This window comes from Podarcis vaucheri (genome assembly GCF_965113315.1).
Source record: "Podarcis vaucheri genome assembly, chromosome: 8".
In the NCBI taxonomy this organism is placed as follows: domain Eukaryota; kingdom Metazoa; phylum Chordata; class Lepidosauria; order Squamata; family Lacertidae; genus Podarcis; species Podarcis vaucheri.
The window spans coordinates 28418884-28441895 of NC_138766.1; the positions used below are offsets into that span (position 1 = coordinate 28418884).

The following is a 23012-nucleotide window of genomic DNA, read 5'->3' on the forward strand; positions in this document are numbered from 1 at the left end:
CTTTCTTTCTTTTTTACAGAAAGACTCATTCTTGCTGGTATGATCTTAATATTTACAACCAGATGAAGGTTTCATTTTTGGCATAATAAATTTTCAGAGTAGTTTTTACAATTATATCAAAAATTACTGGTTTGGTTATACTATTAGAAATACATAGGCCGATAATTATGTAATAATTGTGAGGTTTAATAAGTTAACTGTTTATATTTGGACATCTTTTCTGCTATAGTTTATTGGAAGGAGACAAATAATCATTTCCTTAATAACAACTTAAACAATTTATTAACTAAAACATTAACATTATAGCATATGTATCCATGTTTGTTAACTGATGTGGTTAAACAATTTTTTTTAAAAAAACCACCTTAGACTGAGCTTTAGCACACATGAAAAACTTTAAACAATCCTTATTTCCTGATGAATAGCCTTTGGACTATAATGTACCTTTTTTTTATTAGAGTGTTTATTATTTTTCCAATAAAAACATCCAATTAGCATATCAAATCATAATCCAATAAAATAAAAAACTAAAATAAAAAAAATCCAATTGTCTTCCCAATTTAATTCTAATTTTTGCGACTTCCCACGGTCTGAACGTCAAAGCAACTCCAGGTGTCAGTCCTGCCTCTCACTATAATGTAACTTAAATAGAAAACTATCTTTAGAAAGATTTTTCCTCCAAAAGCATCTTATTTTTAAAATCCAATTATTCAAAAACAGCACCCTGATTTAAATTTTTTAAAATTGATTTTTTATCCACCCTGCTCTTAAGCAAGCTTTGTTTTATCAAAAGTAGAGACGTGCTGGTTTAGGTCAAAGGCCTACTAATTATTGTTGTTCCTGTTCTTGTTGTTGTCATCATTATTTAAATAAATTGTATACTTTTCTCACAGTGGCTGGTCAGGTGCTATTGGAAGCCCATAAGCAGGACTTGAGCACAAGAGTGCTGTCCCCATCTCTAATTTGCAGCAAGTGCTTCTGAAGACCAGCGGCTGAGCTTCATCCTCCGGCACTGGGTGGGGCAGAGAGCAGGCGGGGGCAGGGCTGGCATGGTGCACCACCCGCAGGGGCATGGTTCACATCCTGGGGAGCAGCTGTGATGGCACCCCACCGGGACCACACTGCCGGGGGCAGTACACTCCCCCCGCACTCCTCTTCCACTGCCAGTGCTGAAGACAAACCACCATGAAAAACCATGGTGCTGTCTAAGGGGCCATCGCTTTACATGCAGATTCAATCCACGACACCTTCAGTTCAAAGGTTCTCAGGCTGGGGAAGACCTCTCATTGAAACCCAGGAGGTCTGCTGCAGGTTGGAATAGCAGGAGACATATTGGAATACAGACGGACTCATAGCCTGATTCAGTATAAAGGCAGCTTTTTAAGTTCTTATATAAATAACACTTTTTTTATAGATCCTGCTAAAAAGCATAATCACCAGAGCATCACACTTTCTGAGAAAGGTTTTGGACAGATGGCGCAGGATAGGAAAACTCGGCTGATATTCAGCCTCATCATCCAAACCTGCTCAACAAGCTATTTTAAGGGTTTTTTGTTGTTGTTGTTTGTTTTTGCAAGAGTGGGAATGAACGGGATACGGCACCAGGGTGTCTGTTCCTCTGCTGCCTTCAAACAGCTGAGATAACGTTTTCCCAGGCCTAAATGTTAGCTGGAAGGCATGTGGAACACATAGTTGCTGTATCACAAGGCACAGTGGCTAAACCACATTAACAGGATTTCCCTGGGTTTCTCCACAAAAGCCCTTCTCATGACAGAAGAACAGCCTGACCACAGTTTTCTGCATGAGGAGGTCTGCAAATGACAAGAGATTCTGAACTCTGTGCAAAGCTACATGAAGAAGATGGGGGAACCTGAAGTGGCCTCCCCAAATATAGTTTTCAGAACCTGAGCTAGAAGATCAATGGAGGGCTACATATACAACCTCGGAGGTAGTCAGCGAAGATCTGAGTTGCTAGGTAGCTACTTATGAAAAAAGCTTCAGCATGATTCATGCATGATTATATGAGGCATATTTAGTCCGATTCACATAGGAAATCTCTGAACAAGACATTACATAGAAAGAAGACATTAGGTGCCTGTAGAACAGGGGTAGGCAACTTAAGGGCCTTGGGCCGGATGCGGCCCAATCGCCTTCTCAATCCAGCCTGCGGATGGTCCGGGAATCAGCGTGTTTTTACATGAGTAGAATGTGTCCTTTTATTTAAAATGCATCTTTGGGTTATTTGTGGGGCCTGCCTGGTGTTTTTACATGAGTAGAAGGTGTGCTTTTATTTAAAATGCATCTCTGAGTTATTTGTGGGGCACAGGAATTCATTCATATATTTTTTTCAAAATATAGTCCGGCCCACCACATGGTCTGAGGGATGGTGGACTGGCCCACGGCTGAAAAATTTTGCAGACTCCTGCTATAGAAGCTACAGCATTCTGGCTACTAAGGACATTTCCAAGCATGGGGGCTATACCTTGCTTTTTTTTTCCTGAGAGAGCATTACTTCTGACATTTGATACTTTCCTAGCTCATACTTGCCTCGGTAATGAACTGGAGGAGAGCCAATAAACTGAAGCTCAATCTAAAAAGGACCTGAGCCACTGTGAGTGGGTGGTTCCCTAGACCAGAAGGGTGGTTTGTTGCCTGCTCTTGATGGCATTACACTCCCTCTGAAGGAGCAGTTACACAGCCTGGGGTGTACTTGTGGCCTTGGTGGTGTGGAGTGCCTTCCATCAGCTTCCTAGCTGATGTGCCCCTATCTGGACAGGGATAGCGCAACCTCTGCCATCTATGCTCTGATAACCTCCAAGTTACATTGCTGCAGTGTGTTATACATGGGGCTGCCTCTGAAAAACGTTCAGAAACTCCAGCTGTTGTAGAGGGAAAGTAGGTGGCAGAAAGAGAGGAAGGAAGGAAGAAAATGGGGTGCCTAACCCTGTTCTGGCTCCTGCCACACCCCACCACTAAGCATGCACCCTCTGACAGATTACAGTGCCCCCGTCAAGCAAATGTTACCCTCCAAAGAGAAAAAAGCTTCCCATGCCTGCCTTAGCTCATCAGGGTGTTGGCTGGCACTCAGCAAAATGTAGGTTGCAAAAGATTGCTTCCTACGTTGGCTGCTCCTGCCACCATTAATGCCCTTTCTGGAACTGTCAGCAGCTGCCTCCAGGTAAATGGCTTTCCCCAAGGCGGCTATTAAAAAATGTCTGAATTGAATGCTAGCAAAGCAGCCAGGGGAGACCGTGCAGACAGAGCATCTAACACCTCCTAGTTCTGTACACAATTAACACAAACCAAATTCCCAAACTCGCCAACCTGTACCCTGAAAGGGAACCCCTTAACGAAGCCTTGCATGTGTCATGGGACCTGTGAGATTCCACCCTTAACAGAGGGTGCAATATCACATTCATTCCATCAAAAACAGCCAGGTGCCATTCCCATCACGACATCGCACAGTTGCTCATTTTCCTCTAGGCTACTCCACTGAATAATATTTTGAAATGCAGAGCTTTCTTTCTTTCCTTCTTTGTGTGGTTTTATTTAAAGGAAACAGATTCATGGCCACATGCTGTCCTACATTCAATATTTTCCAATCACGTACCACTATGTACATAGCAGCACACAGGACAAAAGCTTAGTCTCAATGAGAAATATTTTCACTCTCTGCTGTCGCTTCTTTGTTGTGTCTGTGGGTTCTGCCTCTGAATGAAGCTTAATTGCATGTCCCCCCTGGGAAGTCCATCTGAAACAGGGCTCGCTAGTCTGGGGATTACCAGGCACATTGGTCCAAATCTCTCAGGTTCCATTTTGAAATTCCAACTTTGAGTTTATAAGCAGCTCACTCCTAAGGCCCTACTGCTATATTTTTTTCTCATCCACCCCAAGAGGCTGTACTTATTCAGAAGCTCCCTCTGTTCCAATCATAACCCCTCCAAACTCATGGAGCTGAGTGGGCTATTCCAAAAGCGTTCTTATCTCACCTTTGAAACTTGAAGGCTTCTCAAAATGTCCTGCCAACAACACCCACATATACCTGCAATCAGTCAGCCCAGGGAGAACATGATCTGAGCTATGATGCAACCATAAACAAGGCTTTCTTCTTTCTATGCTAGCCTTTGCCAGTCTGGTGATCTCTGGCTGCCTTGGACTGTGAAAGACCTATTGCACCCATAGCAAGACTGCCTTGTGCAAAGTTGGGTTTAAGCTGAATGTTAGTTCCTGGAATATCAGAACATACTTACTAGTAGCAGTAAACTCCACTGAACATAATGGGACATATTTCCAAGAAAAGGTGCACAAGATTTGACTGTAAATCTAATGAAGTTAGAATAGTGATTCAGCTATCACAGAACATTATAAAAAGGCATTTTTATATTGCCTGGGAGGAGAGAGCTGTACAAAAGCAGGGATTCTGTTACCGTAACAGAATTTAATTTCCCACCACCACCTTTTAAGAAAACCCTCCCAGATATTTTAAAATAATATTTATTTGTTTGACATTGTTACTAGTGGGTTGTGTGGGGTTATTTTTTTTAAAAAGGCACAGCGGAAATTCAAGTCATTTGCCATCTCAATTTACTTGTTTATTTGCCACAGCAGAGAAATGTGCAGACTAATTTAATGAGATAACCTGCCCCCTTGGCATTCTGTCAGCCCTAATAATATTACTTCTTGTTACAGTTCATAACATTGTAACCGATGGAATTCCCCCCTGGCCACAAAGTTTCAGCAATTTAAATGCCACACAGCCAATCTACAGCAGATTTTGAGTCTCTCTCCTGTGGACACAGGGGTGGGGGTGGGGAAGGATACACAACTGCCTTGGCAAAGCTGCCAGCCCCACCAATTTGTGTACTCTAGTAGTAGGCAAAGTCACACTATTCCCAGCTCCGATGTTGGCTTTACTCCTTGCATTTGGCAATATAAGGAAGTGTATGCTGAACAGGGGTGGCGCTGTGGGCTAAAGCCTCAGCGCCTAGGGCTTGCCGATCGAAAGGTCGGCGGTTCGAATCCCCGCGGCGGGGTGTGCTCCCGCTGCTCGGTCCCAGCGCCTGCCCACCTAGCAGTTCGAAAGCACCCCCGGGGGCAAGTAGATAAATAGGTACCGCTTACCAGCGGGAAGGTAAACGGCGTTCCGTGTGCGGCTCTGGCTCGCCAGAGCAGCGTTGTCACGCTGGCCACGTGACCCGGAAGTGTCTCCGGACAGCGCTGGCCCCTGGCCAATAGATGTGAGATGGGCGCACAAACCCCAGAGTCTGTCAAGACTGGCCCGTTCGGGCAGGGGTACCTTTACCTATGCTGAACAAATTCCAGAAACATGGTTAACCCCAGCCTTTTCACCAGAGGCAAAAGGGCTGAAGCAGATCTGGCATCCCCATAGCTGACTAGCCCGCTCTGGCAGTAGCGGCACACCTCCAGGTTGGTGTCAGGTATCCTAAGTATGTCAACCACCCTAATATGATCAAGGGTGGCACCATTCTAAGCAACATGGTGCCACCTTAAAGCAAGGAAGGGCAGAATTCAGACTGGCAGGCTCTCCTTTGTGTTTCAAGAAAATCTCTAACTGGGACATATGACAAAAAGACATATGGTAGGAATCCAAGAACAGTGTGCCTCTGAGCAGCTCTGGAGTCTTCAATGAGGCGAGGTGAAGCAATTTGCCTCAGGCGCATAGCTGTCAACCGTCCCTTATTTGGCGGGAAACTCCCTTATCCCAGCGCCGTGTCCCTTATTGATGATGTCCCTTAAATTTCCCGTGTTTCAAAGGAAGCAGCTCCTCTCCCTCCCTCCCTCCCTGCTGGCCAAGGAGGAGGGAAGCTTCAACTGTGTTGCTTGGCTGCCCGGCCCGCCCCCCTCCAGCCTCTTCTCACCAGCCTCGGCTCCCGGGAACCCCTCCCCGCCAGGACTCCTGGGGCCTCCCCTCTGCCCATCACCGCCTGGGGCCTCCCCTCTGCCCATCACCGCCGCCGCTCCCACTAGGCCGGGGGTCGGCAACCTGCGGCTCCAGAGCCGCATGCGGCTCTTTAAAGCCTTTGCTGCGGCTCCGGGGCGGTGGCGAGGGGAGGAGGCGAGGGGAGGAGGCGAGGGGCGGAGGTGAGCAGCCTGCCGCCCGGCCAGAGCGCCCCCCTCGCCAGGCAGACATCCGCAGCGTGGGGAGCCTTGCCGGACTTCCCGGCAAGGCTCCCTGTTAAGTTGTGAGTTGACATAGCAGCCGGCACAGCGATTTCTTCAAGTAGCTCTTTTATTCTGGTAAGCTGGAATAAAACTGACTGCGAACAGCTCAGCCGGCCTGTATTTATAGTCAGCTGGCTGTCAACATTGTAACAATAACAGCTCAGAGTTCCCGCCTAAAATAACGGACGCGGACCTGAGTGAAAACTATCTACAGACCTGAGTGAAAGCTATATACAATATCCCCCTGTTGGCCCAGGGTGAAACTACACTACATAACAATAACAGCTCAGAGTTCCCGCCTAAAATAACGGACGCGGACCTGAGTGAAAACTATCTACAGACCTGAGTGAAAACTATATACAATATCCCCCTGTTGGCCCAGGGTGAAACTACACTACATAACACCCCTCCCCACCGAGATAAGGCGTTAGTTACAATCGTAATGGTTTCCTTATATACAGCACTACGCGTAATGGTTCAATTAGGCACAAAAGCATATCGGTTACATTTCCCCTACTTAGACCAACAGTGATACCTGTCCAACAACATAGTCCTTTAAATAAGTTGGGCGCTTGGAAACTCTGCCAGACCGCCGGGGACTGGTAGCCAAGTCCGGAGGGCCACACAGTTCTCGCTGAGGCTGTGGTGCGACCCTAGGTGGCGTTGGAACCAACTCCCCTGGATCCGCTGCTGTGGGTGGAGCCTCCGCAAGTGGAGTGGTCTGAGTCTGTTCTGAAACGGCTTGGTTCGGCTCCACGCTGGCAGTTTGCGAGGGAGGTGTAGGTGGGGCCTCGCCATCTGTACGTGTCTCTTCTGGAGCCGCAAGCGCAGTTGGGGGCACCTCGGTAGTGTCCACGTCCCCAACCCTGCGCCTCAGCTGGTCTATGTGCCGTCGCCACAAGCGTCCGTCTTCGAGTGCCACCTGGTATGAGCGAGGTCCAGTGACTCCCACTACTGTGGCTGGCACCCAAGGGATGTCCCCCACATAGTTCCGGGCAAAGACCTGGTTTCCTGGGACAAATGACCGTGGTGCGTTGGCACAGCCTGGGGGTTCAGCCACGGCAAAGTCTGGGTGTAGCCGGTCGAGCGGTGACCTGAGGCGGCGGCCCATAAGCAGTTCAGCAGGGCTCCTCCCTGTGGCCGCATGAGGGGTGATGTGTTGCACGAACAAGTATTTGTGCTATGCACGCGTGGGTTCGAATCCCACCTTCGTCGCCAGTGTTAAGTTGTGAGTTGACATAGCAGCCGGCACAGCGATTTCTTCAAGTAGCTCTTTTATTCTGGTAAGCTGGAATAAAACTGACTGCGAACAGCTCAGCCGGCCTGTATTTATAGTCAGCCGGCTGTCAACATTGTAACAATAACAGCTCAGAGTTCCCGCCTAAAATAACGGACGCGGACCTGAGTGAAAACTATCTACAGACCTGAGTGAAAGCTATATACAATATCCCCCTGTTGGCCCAGGGTGAAACTACACTACATAACAATAACAGCTCAGAGTTCCCGCCCAAAATAACGGACGCGGACCTGAGTGAAAACTATCTACAGACCTGAGTGAAAACTATATACAATATCCCCCTGTTGGCCCAGGGTGAAACTACACTACATAACACTCCCGACGCTGCGGATAGCAGCCTGCCGCCCCGCAGGGGGGGGCGCCCTGATGCAGAGCGCCCCTCGCGCGGGGCAGACATCGGCCAGCCCCACAAGCTCGGGGGACAGCAGGGAGGCGCAGCGCCGCCATCCCGCTGTTCCCCGACCTGGTTCGGTTTCCCCGACCTGCTGTTGGGGGGGAAATAAAGGGAAATTTTTTTCCCTTTATTTCCCCCCAAAAAACCTAGGTGCGTCCTATGGGACGGAGCGTCCCATGGGGCGAAAAATACAGTATTTTTATAATGACGAATGCCTCATTATTAATTATTATTTACATCAGGCACTGTTTATGATTTATGGTACACTGGGGCCCTGATTAATTTTCTATGGCATTTTGGGGCATTGATTATTGGGCATAGCAAGTTGCGGTCGCGTGGAATTTGTGCTTTGTGACCGTTTGAAGTGGGGTTTTTTTCTTGGGAGGCTGGGCGGCACGAAGAGAGGGATTATTTTTATAATGACGAGGATGACATTGGGCCCTCATTATTAATTATTATTTACATCAGGCACTGATTATGATTTATGGTTCACTGGGGCCCTGGTTAATTTTCTTTGGCATTTTGTGGCATTGATTATGCAGTCGCGGTCACGTGGAATTCCACGTGGAGTTAGTTGCCTGAAGCCCCTTTTTAGTTGCTTGAAGCCCCTTTTTAAACTTAAGCAGGGGAAAGTTTGGTGAAAGTTTGGTGAATTGCTGCCAAGGAGTGTGGTGGAGTCTCCTTCTTTGGAGGTCTTTAAGCAGAGGCTTGACAACCATATCTCAGGAGTGCTCTGATGGTGTTTCCTGCTTGGCAGGGGGTTGGACTCGATGGCCCTTGTGGTCTCTTTCACATATGTATGTGAGCAGGTCTTCTCCAACATGAACTATATTAAAAACAAACACCGATCACGCCTCACAGATGACAGCTTGCAAGCCTGTGTGAAAATGAAGGTGACGTCTTACAGCCCTGATGTGCAGACACTGAGCACTGAGGTTCAGGAGCAAAAGTCCCATTAACCTGGTTACCTGGTTGTAAATTAAATATTTTAATTAGCTATTAATTTGTCCTTTTTTCTTGAGATTGACAGCTGACTGCACGATCCTATATATATAGCATTAAGGCCAGAAACAATATATGCAGTGTTATATTTGTTTTAAATGTTGCAATGTTTTTGTGGCTCCCAGTTGTTGTTGTTTTTTCAGAAACGGGTCCAAGTGGCTCTTTTTGTCTTAAAGGTTGCAGACCCCTGCACTAGGCCATACTGCGGCTGCACCACCGAAGGACCCGGATGAGATGGGCAGCCTGGCGCAGCCTATGAATTGCTGAGGAGCCTTGAGAGGAGAATGAGGGCAACCATAGAGAAAGCAGTTCAGAGAGAGGAGGCCGAGGCGCGGACAGGTGTTCCAAGGGCTAATCAGAGAGGGGGAAAGTGGAGGAAGGACCGCAAGCGCTTCTCCCATAGATTTGTAGTGGTAGACTAGCATAGATGGTCTGATCTGCGGGTTTACTTCAGGCGCTATTCCCCCCCCCTTTCTTCCTCCCATCCAACTTGATGGAACTGAGAGCTGCAGATGGAGCATGAGAGAAAAGATACAGAACTGCAGCAGCATCTTCATAGCTCGGACTTCGTAGCTTGAAAACTGGCTGCTGCTTGTAGTTATTTAATTGCAGTGTTTCATCAGCTGGTGTCTTGAGCAGCAATCTCTGGAAATGAAGGGCTAAAAACCAGCACTGCTCTCCCAAATTATCTGGTCCCTTTTAACTTCGTATTTCAGCTGGTTGACTAAAATTCCTTATTTTGGCTGCTGAGTCCTTATTTTCGAGGCTGCTGGTCCCTTATTTTCAAACCTGTAAGTTGACAGCTATGCTCAGGTGGCAGATCCAACTGCCTCCTCATCCCAGCCACTGCTCCACTGCCAACCGCACTGCGGCTTTGCCCGCACCACTGGCATTGCTGTCACATGGCCCATGCCCTTCCCACTCATGCTGTACCCTTGCTGCTGCATTGTGGCAGCAGTGTGAGTGCAATTGCAGACAATAGTGCAGTTGGGGTGGGGGGCATGGCAGCGTGGGTGCAGGAGGGCACCAGATTTATAAGTGGGAGGCAGCAAAATGTCCTGGGCCACCCCTGATGGAGCACCAGAACTGAGCTGGCCTTACAACCCTTCCACATCAAAATCCATTCACGATAATCCCAAATCATCCAGCCTCCATCCAGACAAGTAAAGAGGCATTAGAGTTCAAAGACACATCCCAGCCAGGCAAAAACCACTCAGAAGTGTGATGTAAAAGGTCAATGAGGGGTGTGGCCTGCAGAGAGTGGGTCTGTCCTAAGGAGAGTCCTGAGGCCCAGACAGAGAGGATAAAGTTTCCCTACACTGCCTTAACAGTTTAGAGATCTGTGTTCAGTGATCCTCAGCATGCACTCTTCCTCAAGAACACAAGAAGTGCCCTACTAGATCAGATCAAGGTACACCTCGTTCAACATATCCTCCTTTGAGAGGAAAGGTGGAATGCAATGTAATGTAACTAACAGAGGGAGCGGGTGGTGCTGTGTTCTAAACCACTGAGCCTATTGGGCTTGCTCATCAGAAGGTCAGCGGTTTGAATCCATGTGACAGGGTGAGCTCCCATTGCTCTGTCCTAATTCCTGCTAACCTCACAGTTCGAAAGCATGCCAGTGCAAGTAGATAAATAGGTACCGCTGTGACAGGAAGGTAAATGGCGTTTCCATGCTCTCTGGTTTCCATCACAGTGCCCCATTGCACCAGAAGCGGTTTAGTCATGCTGGCCACATGACCTAGAAAGCTGTCTGTGGACAAATGCCGGCTCCCTTGGCCTGAAACGAGATGAGCACCACAACCCCATAGTCGCCTTTGACTGGACTTAACCATCCAGGGGTCCTTTAGTTTTTACCTTACCCAATGTAACTAATAAATGAACAGCCTTTATAAGAATCCTAGCAATCAGCAAGTCATTGGCTGCCTACTAGAAATGACCCTGTGATCCACTATTGGGTGGCAGGCAGCTTCTCCTCCATAGGAGCAAGTTTTTATCAGAGTTTTCTCCCAGCCCTTCTCTTAGTTCCCAACTGCATATAGCAAGGCTCACTGCAGATATATTTTGGAAATCAGAAAACTAACAAGTTTAATTAACCATGCAGTTTTGCGCAGGGGGGGGAAGGAAGGAACAATTTTGTGTGCAGCAGAGAACAATTGTGCCAAGGACGGAACACATAATGGAGTGAAGCAAGCAAACAAAAGAGGGGAAAAAGTCCTTCCAGTCATTTTTTAAAAAAAATAAGTATAATTGTCTCCATTCTCTTCCTGGCATGCCTCCAGCTCCAGTAACACAATATCCTATCCCTACACAAAGGAGTGGGGGAAGGCTTAATGTTTGAAGTGGCAGATAAAACACCACTGGCTGCTTTTTAAACAACAAAACAAAACAGTGAATACAGATATGGCTGATGCAGAGCATTCAAATAACTGGGTTTTTAAAAATATACATTTTTTAAAAAAACAGAAAGCAGAGCCTTCAAATAATGGGATTTTAAAACAAAAGAGAAAGCCGAGCCTTCAAATAACTAGATTAAGTTTGTTTTGGGGAAAAAGTAAAGCCAACCCAAAATGGCATGGGTAGAACTACTGTCCCTGGGCAGGGTACAGTGAGCATGCTATGGCTTGCGTTGAGTACTATCCAAGTTCTCCTGTACAGAATCGTGCTCAACCTTCAAACATACAAAAAACAAAACAAACCCAAGTTGAAAAAACAGCAGTGGGACTGAGGATCTTCTTTTTTCTGTGGAAGTGGTTTCATAGGCACTATTCCACTTGACCTGCAACATTTATACAGCCTACAGAACTCATGCGAGGTGTGCAATCTGGGCCATGTTCACTGCACTTGCTGGTCCTGGCTTGGCTGGCCTCTAATAAATGTAAACCATATCTACCGGTACCCAATACTGAGCAGTGTAGCTAGCCAGGAGTGGGGCAGGGGCACCTTCCACACTGTGGTGGGGGGCTGTAGGGCACCACAGGGGGCTGTACTGCAGCACAGTGGCTGTAGTGCATCAAGGATTGGGATCCTGGGCAGCTTGAGAGCTTGAGGGCAGTACGGCGGTTGCTGGGTGTTTCGGGCGCTGCAGGGGGGTGGAGCCCTAAAAATAAAAAGTTTGATGCACCCCAGGTGCTGGGGGTTGCTACACCGCTGCTAATACCCAAGTACAGTGGTACCTCAGGTTACATATGCTTCAGGTTACATACGCTTCAGGTTACAGACTCTGCTAATCCAGGGATAGTGCTTCAGGTTAAGAACTTTGCTTCAGGATGAGAACAGAAATCGTGCTCTGGTGGCACAGCAGCAGGAGGTAGCCCCATTAGCTAAGGTTAAGAACAGTTTCAGGTTAAGAACGGACCTCCGGAACGAATTAAGTACTTAACCTGAGGTACCACTGTACAGAGGAACAGTTTTGTTGGCATGCTTTAGAGTTTTAAGAACACAGACCCTGCTGGCTCAGGATAATGACCCTTCTAGTCCAGCCCCCTCTTCTCAGTGGCCAACCAGAAGCCTATGGAAAACTCAAATATAAGAGCATTCTCCCTTTCTTGGTTTTTGAGCAACTGGTATTCAGAAGCACTCCTGCCTTCAACCATGGAGGCGGCATATATCCTTTGTGGCTAGCAGCCTTTGCTAGCCTTATTCTCTGTGAATTTGTCTAGTCCTCTTTTCAAGCCATCCCAGATAAGAATAATTTTACCCTCCAAGATCCTAGGTGGCAGTTTTGCAAATGTTTCCTTCAAGGATGGGTGCTGTAATAATTTAAAGCCTGAAACAGTCTCCCATGTGTTATTGCTGTTTTTAAACTGCAAATTCTTTCAAGGGGTCAGAAAATGCATAAATTACCCCCCCCCCATAAGGTAGTCCCTAGTCGATCATTAGGGACCACTTTTAAATATCTTCCTCAAGGGGTCTAACCAATCCATTACTGAACAGGTGGCGATATATCTGAATGTTGTAATATCTCCTTGACCTGCTATGGTTGCCTGCTTTTAACCTGTCACTTTTTCTTCTTCTGAGGTTGAGATTATTATTTTTAACAGTTCCGCCTTTCTTTAAGCATTGGCTGACCACAATAAATATTTGATTGGTATTGGGGCATGAAGGACAACAGGTTAGCAAAGTTAATTAATATTCTTTTGAGTGGTAGAAAAATGTGATTTTTTCCAAAACAGAAGTGCTGCATTTGTATTAAAATTCCTTAATCTCCAGCAACAAATGATTATTGAGTTCATATGTACCATACTGGGGGGAGTGGGGGCGAATGGAGTACTGTTTCAAAAGCCAAGCAGCCAGAAATGAGGGTAAAAGGACAAGCTGAAGACAAAAAAATGGCATTTACTCAAACATCTTCTAAATTTAGATCCTATTTAGGAACGTTTTGAAAGAGATAAAATTGCTGTCTTTCCTCAAAACCTTTATACAAAGTGCAAGCTGAAATAGAAAAGGCTATTTTAAGAAGACGGGTGATAATTGCTGCGTGGCATACACTGCACTTAAAAAAACCCCATACTGCTGTATCACCCAGCACTATATTTACAATCTGACCCCATTAAAGGAAGGAGGAAAAGACTGACCACTGAATTACACAGAAATTAAATGCTTTCTGAGCAGTTGCCTGGGCACATTCCGGTACAAAGACAAAACATTAAACATTTGATTGCACTAAATGTTTGTACCCTGACAAGCAAACAATGTTCCTGCAACAGTGGAAGGTGCAGAATTAACTGGATCCTTAGGTAGTTCTCCATCATGGGTATAGCCCTTGGCGTACACAACTATCTAGCCAGTCCAGGTTTTGAAACGGCTAGCTGCCTGGTGACCTGTGATGAGTAACATATTGCTTCCAGGGGACCAGAAAGTGGAAGCTTTAGTAAAACTGGATGAGAATGGGTTCTTTCAGGCTAGTTAGGGTCTAACAACTTGAGAAATCCAATTATGAGATTTCTGCTTTATGTAATCCTGGGACAGACAAGTTTAAGCCATTTTACAGCACAACCATCTGGTATGTCTGCTCATAAGTCTCAGTGAACTCACAGGAATTCGAATCACTCCAAAGCATACATGGGATATCTACTTTAATTTTCCTTTGGTATTCGTAGCTAATTTTCAGAAGCCAAGATAGCAATGATAACTCAGTAGAGCATGAGACTCTTAAACTCATGCTCATGAACCCTGCGGTTCCTTCCAATCCTACAATTCTAGGAGTCATGAAACCTGAAAACATTTCCCCCTATTAAACATACAGTGACTGCAACTGGCCCAAAAGACTTATCAGTTCTTGAATGTGCTGTCAAAACTATCACTCAGTTGGTTCCATACTCCCAATCACTGAAACAGACTTACACAAGGAGATGGTTCTATCTTAACTAGAACTGGTTATACATTAGAGGTTACATGTTGGTCCAAGTCTCAGCTAAGCATTTGTTGTGGGGGGAGGCTCCCAAATCACTCACAAACAGAAGTGATGGTAGAACTGGCCTATGTCACAGGGTTCTCTATCTGGGAAGGAGAATGTTAGGCTCTTTGAGACTCCTTTGGGTAGTGATAAAGCGGGATATCAAATCCAAACTCTTCTTCTTCTCTTTACTCTAATGGAGGCAAATGAATCAACACCCGCTCTATGCAAAACGTGATTTCAGTGAACAGAAGTTGACCATCTCCCATTAGCTTCAAGAGGGCTTGTTCAAGAGAACCATTTGCTGGATTCTGTTTTATTTCTGTCTACCTATGTACTTCCACAAAAGGGATGCGGGCGGCGCTGTGGGTAAAACCTCAGTGCCTAGGACTTGCCGATCGTGTGGTCGGCGGTTCAAATCCCCGCGGCGGGGTGAGCTCCCGTCGTTCGGTCCCAGCTGTCCCAGCTCCTGCCCACCTAGCAGTTTGAAAGCACCCTTAAGTGCAAGTAGATAAATAGGTACCACTTTATAGCAGGAAGGTAAATGGCGTTTCCGTGTGCTGCACTGGTGCAGGCTCACCAGAGCAGCTTTGTCACGCTGGCCACGTGACCCAGAAGTGTCTTCGGACAGCGCTGGCCCCTGGCCTCTTAAGCGAGATGGGCGCGCAACCCCAGAGTCGGTCATGACTGGCCCGTACGGGCAGGGGTACCTTTACATTTTATGTACTTACACATAACTAGGGCTATTATCTTAAGCACGATTGGTAGTGCTCTCACATTACTCCTCCAGTAATCTCCTGAACAAAAGCTGCTTCCATCGCTGCTTTTCTTCTCCTGCAAGGTATAACTACCGGAAAATATTGGGTGGGTTCCAAGGCTCATTCACACCTGTGAAGCTCACTATTGTCTTGCCACTGTCCTACATAAACTGAGAATGCTGTTGAACAGCATTCTTCCACCTTGGGTTCCCCATTGTTGGAGAACTACAGCTCTCATCACCAGTCAGCTTAGTCAATGGTCAAGGCTGATGGGAGTTGTAGTCCAATAACATCCGGGGACCCAGGATTGAACAGCACTGCTGTAGAACACATCCCAGAATCCTCTGCAATAATACACAAGGTTTCTTTGGCCAGCTAATCTACATGGCCAGAATCCTCTGAAGGTTTAAAGTTTGAGGACCATTGCACTATATGTTAGCTTAAAAAAAAAAGACGGAAAAGAATGTAATAAATGAGACTTTCAAATAAATGTAGTCAACAGAGTGCTGCAAATAGTTTTAATTCCCAGGACTGGTGCTTAATTGAGTTGTGGACTGAGTCATTAGAATGTGTGCTATGCAAAGCATGACAAATTACATATTTTGATATGCACTTGGTCCTGAAAGAGTTAGTGCCAGCCACTGTCAATAAGACTGAAATGAACCAAATATGGTAAAACAAAGTGTTCAGGGGGACTCAGCAGTAAATCCATGTCTTCAGATTGATACATCTTATTGTCATGCCAATAACCATTTACATGTAAAACCTGGAAAATTCTTAGAATCTTTTCTTTAAAAAAACAACACAGATAAGACGTGTTATCCTCATTGTCATTAGCCATTTGCTTAATCTATAATCCTACTTTGCATAGGATAAAACTGTAATTTTGCAGTAATGGATGCCGTTGCTCTAAATTAATTAGAATCCCCAATTCTCCCATAAATATTTATGGGAAGGAAGAAGACGACCACCGTCTCGCAATCATGATAGAGTAGTTGCTCAGAATGTAAACCCACTGGATAGGAATCATGTCATTCTATGATCTGTGAAATAACTAATGTACTCTTGGAACTCAGTAAATGTTTAATAGTGGAGTTTGGGCTTGTTGTTATTTTAAGGCAATTCTTCTTCGGGTTGTTGTTGTTTTTAACTGCAATTCTTCTAAACAGCTGCCCTGACTGACAACAAGTTCTGCAGGAAGAGATCTTCTTTCTGTACCCAATGCCAAATTATTTTCAACCCTGTAAAATATAGATTGATATATCTAACCCCACTGAACGGTACTAGGACCTCAGTGGTCCATATATTAGTTCATTTGATGAAGGATGTTAGTGGGGTACACTGCTGTTAAGAGTTGTTGGTGATCTAATAAGGCCTTATAAATAAGCAAAAATAAAAAATGTTGCCTGTCTGCAAAAGTAAAGTTCACTAGCCTGCTGATTCCTGGAAGATATGGGACAGAGAGCTCCATCCCTCCTGAAGCAGATCACTACATCTCCTTCTCAGGCAGGCTGCTTGGTTTCTATGCTGGGCACAGAAGAGGGCCAGATTGTGCCATCACTCCTCCACCACCCTACTCACTCATACAAGTTCTCTTTTGCCTATGGCTACTGTGGGTTAAACCACAGAGCCTAGGACTTGCCAGTCAGAAGGTCGGTGGTTGAAATCCGCACAACCAGGTGAGCTCCCGTTGCTTGGTCCCTGCTCCTGCCAAACTAGCAGTTCAAAAGCACGTCAAAGTGCAAGTAGATAAATAGGTACCACTCCAGCGGGAAGGTAAACGGTGTTTCTGTGCGCTGCTCTGGTTCGCCAGAAGTGGCTTCGTCATGCTGGCCACATGACCCAGAAGCTGTATGCTGGCTCCCTTGGCCAATAAAGCGAGATGAGCGCCGCAACCCCAGAGTCGGTCACGACTAGACCTAATGATCAGGGGTCCCTTTACCTTTACCAGGCTAGTGCTTATTAAATACATGGCTGTAATAATAATGCCCAGTGGGTCTCACACTAGAGTTCTATACATCACTCAGAAGTATGTCCTACTGAATTGAATGGGACATACTCCCAGCTAAGTGTATATAGGACTACAGCCTAGGCTCACTAGACGTTTGGACTTGAGAAGTAGAACAGCAACAGCAATGGTTTCCTATCTCTTCACAGTTATATTATGTCATTCTATTTCAGTCCTAGTAAAGAAATAACAGCATCTCTTTCCTCTACATTGCTCTAAGATATCAATCCGCAATCCTGTGTGGGATAGCTAGCTCTAATGAATACACAATTTGTCTCTGAGAGTTGATTTGATTTATTGCTTTTCTATGTCACTTTTCATCCAAATGAATCTCAAACAGTGTTAGAAATTAGCCAGGCACCAAACGTGTTTTGCTACTGGCACGGGTCCAATTGACTGACATCTCCATCTGGCTAGCCTCTCCAGCCTTCTTAAGCAGGTAAGCAGAAGAGCTTATTACTGCAATTATATCCCACCTGCTAATCTCTACAACGACCCTGTGAGGTAGCTTAAGTGGCTGTGACTATAAGTGGCTTCCAAGAGTACTTCTGCTATATAAATTAAGTAGGTGAATTGGTTATATAAATTAAGTAGATGAATAATTATAGTGTTATGTACTGAGTTGAATAGGATCCAAAAAGCAGCAGTCTGATTGGTCCTAGAACAATAGGATTCAGAATGCAGCAGTCTGATTGGTCCAAGAACAATGCAGCAGTATGATTGGTCTACAGTAGCCACCCAATCCAGCTCCAGGTGGAAGTGAATCCTCAACCTGATTGGCCTACAGGAGAATCCCAGAATTAGCCAATCACGTGCGACCCATTGTGTAAATAATGTATATAAAGCAGATATTTTGGGGGAACTTTCATTCCTCACTACTATGAGCTGAATAAAGAGCATGAAATCCATACTCAACTCCGAGTATATTTCATATAGGAAAAGCAAAATGTCACTTATTTTCCTTGAAGCTTGAATTTGTTTTATTCTGTATTTTGTTTTATTGTGTTGTAAACTGCTTTGAGGTGTTTCCTTTAAAATATAAAGTGGTATAAAAATGAAATCCAAATAACAAGAAGAAATAAAGTGGCTAGAACATTTCGTTGTGGTGACCATAACCTAGGTTTAAGGTGCCATTTGGCAATTAGATTATACATCTCATTTTCTAATACTGATCAAAGCGGCTTACAAACCAAAGGCATAGTTTAACAGCCAGAACCTTCAATGCCCCATGAGCACATTCCCTCGGCCAAGAATATAATGCCGAAGGAAGGTATGAAGTTTCAGAAGTAATTCCAAACACAATTAAATGTTTCTTTAAAGAAACACAGACAAGATTAATCTAGAGAAAGAGATTTACTGCCACATCGCATTACAAGCTTTGAGTTATAACGCAGTGTCAGGGCTTCAACCTAGACCTGTGATTAAATAAACCCATTGACAGTTCCAAACCATATTGTCAGCTCTTTTTCTATGTATTTGCTTGAGTAACTTGGTTTTTTTTTAATCATGTTCAATCCCTAATGACTGCAGGTGACAATTTAATTTGTGGGAGGGCTCATCTTCAAGAACCTGTTCTGAGTGCCTGGGTGCAGTCCTAAAATAAGTGAGGAATGACAAAGGAGAAAGTGTAACCACATTCAGAGAGCCTTATCTGGGATTAGGATGATAGGGAAGATCTCAGAACAGAGGGATCTTCTAAAACTACTTGAGCCCCCAAGCACCTCACCCTTGCTATAAAAGCCAGGAACATAGAAAGCTGTCTTATATCAAGTCAGGATATTTGTTAAGCTACTTTAGGATTGTCTTATCCACACAGTGCTAGAAACTCAGATATGTCAGTTAATTGCCTAATAGCACCTCAAACTAGGTTAGGGTCACCACAACAGAATGTCTAGGCGCCATTTCCTCATTCCGCCCCCCGGGATGAGAATTATTATTGTTGTTGTTATTACCTATCTATTAATTTCAACGAGTCTACTATGAGTATGACTTGGTTGGCTACAACCCTGTAACATGGATGCTGGTGTAGATAGAGCAATGGCCTGATCCAGCAGGCTCTTATGTTCTTATACCTGTGTACAGAGAGGTGACCAGTGTTTTGATGAAGGGTTTGAGGGGATCCCTTATAATAAGAGTCAATAAGGAACCATCTTCTTCTGCCATGACTGTGCTGGCAAGCACCACATCTGTGATTTTTTAATGGTTTAGCCAATGAAGACTACAGCATCATTACTTGGATTAGCAAAGTGCTTAGCAGGATTAGCAGGAATGTGGCGTCTGCCAATTCCGGCATTTGGAAACATTGCGGCTGTAACAATATCAAGATGTCTTACTCAATACACACATTTCCACACACACCCATTGTTTTAAAAGCAGGTATGATGGACCCTTCACACGCTTTAAAGGGAAGCTGAAACGGTTTTCAGCCAGTGTTGGTGGCAAGAGAAAGCAAGACCGTAGTCACTTGATTACTGCATACCTAGTTCACAGCACAGTTAATCCAAACACACAGTTTCCAGGAGGAATGAGTTTTGCTGAGCTTTGGGTGTTTGGGATTAAGGGAACTACCATGATGATGATGATGTAACAGTTTCATTTTACACTGCAGTTGTTTACTACAGTAACACTGGGAAGGCAGTAGGTAGGAAAGTACCCTCCAAACCTATTATTAGGGCAAATGAGTTGTCTGCAAAGGCAAAGGGCGATCTGGCACCCACACTAATTAGTAAATATGGAAAATACAAGTGGGGATCTGCAGCAAAATCCTGCAGCGTATCTCCAGCCTTGGCAATGATGCTCTTCCTGTCCAGTCATCCTACAACAGGAACCATGCAATGCTGTTCAGGGCTAGGAGCGGGCGCTGGGGGGGGGAGCAAGATGGGAGAGAAGGGGAAAGCTATATCCCTGAAAAAATTGCTACGAAGGTCGGATGAGGTTTCTGGAGAGTGGAAATGAAAAAGGTGTCCTTTTCTTCAACCCCTTCTTGAAAGTGGCCATAATATCATGGCATCCCTCAGAACCTAGTCCCCACCTCCAGGATATTGTAAACTATTAGGGGTTCAAGCAGGCCTCATCTCAACCCCACCCACAAAACTAACACCTTCAATAATTCAAGGTTCAGGCACCATGAACTATTCTGTATGTTCTGAAAGTCACTCAGCATAGGTCTTTGGCAGACACAAAAAGTAATGCACTTCCAATGAGTTCTCCAAGTATGCAAAAACTCCCATCCTGTTTTTGGACAAACCCCATTTGATTACATAATGATAGATACAGAACCAGCCAAGTTAGAGGGAATGATGCAGCTGATAATTTCAGTTTATTCACCTCAGAGCTTTACAGCTGGTGGCCTTTATGAAACAGCAACCTGTTTAACATACATTTAAATGCAAGAATAGGATATTTTATTCACAGTGTAATCCTGCACAAGTCTACTTATTAGTAAGCCCCATAGAGTCCAGTGGGACATACTACCATCGCAAGCACCAGCTTACAGCCTCAGAGAGTTGCAGAAGTCATTGAAAGAGAAGTTATTATTCATGGTGTGTAGAACATTCATCCTCAGTCCAGCTCTGATAAACAGGTTTTTGGTATTGTTTTAGAAATGCTGCAATGCCTGTTCGACTAAGGCCAGTGTGGTGCAATAGTTAGAGTGTTTGATTACAACCCGGAAGACCAAGGTTTGAATTCCCACTCAGCCATGAAGCTTACTGGGTAACCTTGGGCCAGTCACTGTCTCTTAGCCTGACTTGCCTCACAGGGTTGTTGTGAAGAGAAAGTGAGTAGGGGAGAACTATAAACACCACCTTGACCTCCTTGGGGGAATCAAGTGGTATACAAATGTAAGACAGAAAGAAATAAAAACAGAAATACAAAAGAAATGTGTGCACACTCCAGAGGAGGTCTCACGGCCCCTAGCAATTTTCAGATTATAGGCCTGACTTGCACACAACGCCAAACCATGGTTTAGTGTTAAATGCATGTGCTTCCCCCATCCTTGCTCTGCCACAGCAACAAAGAGATTGGAAGTTTTCCGCTCCCTTTTAAACTAACGGTGGTTTCTTGTTATGTCTAGAATAGAAACTATCCCTTGTGGCAGAAGTTGGATCCCTCTTTCTCAGGCTGTGGGAATTTCTAGATGTTGACTGAATAGTGAGAAAGAGTGGACTGTTGGAGTATGTTGTTGTCCGGAAGCACCAAGCAGCGAGATGAGAGCATGATGGGAGGGAGCTAATGCGATATTTTGAGGATTCTCCAAGATTATACCCCCATCCCAGCTACGCTGAGAGACAACAGCAACTGGAGGAATTTTAAGAACTGGACAGCAGACAAAGGCCAAGGACTTTATAAATGGACATATTCAGACGGACACATACAGAGAAAAGGAAAACGATTAGAGCACCTCATTTGAAATCCTATGGAAAGATAGATAAGGCATTAACACACATAGCAATTGCTAAAAATGCAGCTGTTATCTTAATGATTAATATATCAACTGAAATGTAATCACATGTTAATTTAAAAAAAAATGAACTTCAGCCATATAAGAACTGGGCAACAAACACTGATCAAGGAGAGCGGGAAACCACTTTGATTAAATTGTATAAATTTTGAATTAACTGGAATTATTTTGATGTTAACTGGAATCTGTATAATTGACAAAACTGTGGTAATATTGGGTAAATATTGGAAAATTACTTTAATTAAAAAAGAAAGAAAGAAATGGTGGTTAGCGAAAGAAGCCAGGATCAGTAACCGTGGTTTGAAGTTGACTATAGAGCAGTGAAACTAGATAACACTAACCACAATTTATCCAAATTTGGGGAGAATGAGTTATCATATTTAGCTGACAATGGAACTGAAAGCTTCCAATTTTCTTCACATGAGCACATCAGAGGATAAGGGGGTGAGAGTATAAGTGCACAAACCCAACTATGGTTTAGTGTTACATGCAAATATAGCTGCAGCCATAACTAGAAAAGAGTTATTCTAGCACCCCTAAAACTCCAGTGCTTTCTTATCATACACTGTGGCTAGCAAGCTGTCTCAATACAGTACAATCCTAAGCAGATTTACTCATAAGAAAGACCTACTGGACTGAATTGCCTCACATTGTAAGCTAACCTTGTTCCAACTTGCCTCCCACTGGCAAATGCCTCAAGTCACATTACTGTACAGGGATGCTCTATTTGTTGTGAGTAATTCATTACAGAAATATCATGGGTGTCAGCAATGGCCGCAGCTCCTGACTGAGAAATGTACACAATGGAATCCACATCTAGACACACTTGTACAGGCAGTGCAAAAGAATGTTTCAGTAGCATGTGATTCAGGGGGGTAAGAGTACAGACACTTTATCACAGGGGGAAAAACATTTACCCAACACAGTTGCTGTTCAAAAGCAGTGTGTTGTAACCACTTGTATTAAAATTGGGTCACTGGGAGTTGTAAAGGACCGTGAAAACAAATGCAGTATCTTATTGTCTGGAGCCAATAAAGATTAGGCCTGCTTTTTCTCTAGCAACACCCCTGGGATGTCCTTACATGGCATCACTGAATGCACTAGGGAAAGATATTCCTGCATTCCAACCCTTACAACACACCCTTCAGAATAGGTTTATACTCATGGGTTCCACTTGATTCACGCTGCTGCTCAACCCCAACATCATCTCCACCACACTCTCACACACAGTATCACAATCCTCAACACAAGGAGATGAGCTGCATTGAAAGAGAGAGACCGGGCATCTGCTCAGAGGTCCTTTCCCCTTCATTGCTTCCCATATTCAAAGGCAATTTTAGACGGCAGCATTGGCCACACAAGATACTGCCAAAACGCCTTCTCCCCAAGTAGCATAACATTTACAAGTCCTTCTCCCCAGCGCCACACGGTTATTTGGCATGCTCACCAGTGCTGGCATTTCAGCAGAGGGGCTGGACTCCGTACTTTGCATGCTGTTGGACACCCATTG

The 23012-nt window shown here is 44.9% G+C and overlaps 1 protein-coding gene and 1 long non-coding RNA gene across 4 annotated transcripts in view; one reads left to right on the plus strand and one right to left on the minus strand.

The window, feature by feature from the left end:
* Positions 1-23012, minus strand: part of SLC22A23 (solute carrier family 22 member 23) — a 110559-nt gene that overhangs the window by 85578 nt on the left and 1969 nt on the right. The window lies entirely within an intron of this gene.
* Positions 1551-21547, plus strand: LOC309538973. Its single transcript, XR_014222566.1, has 2 exons — positions 1551-1975; positions 21121-21547. It is a non-coding gene; the product is annotated as an uncharacterized lncRNA (long non-coding RNA).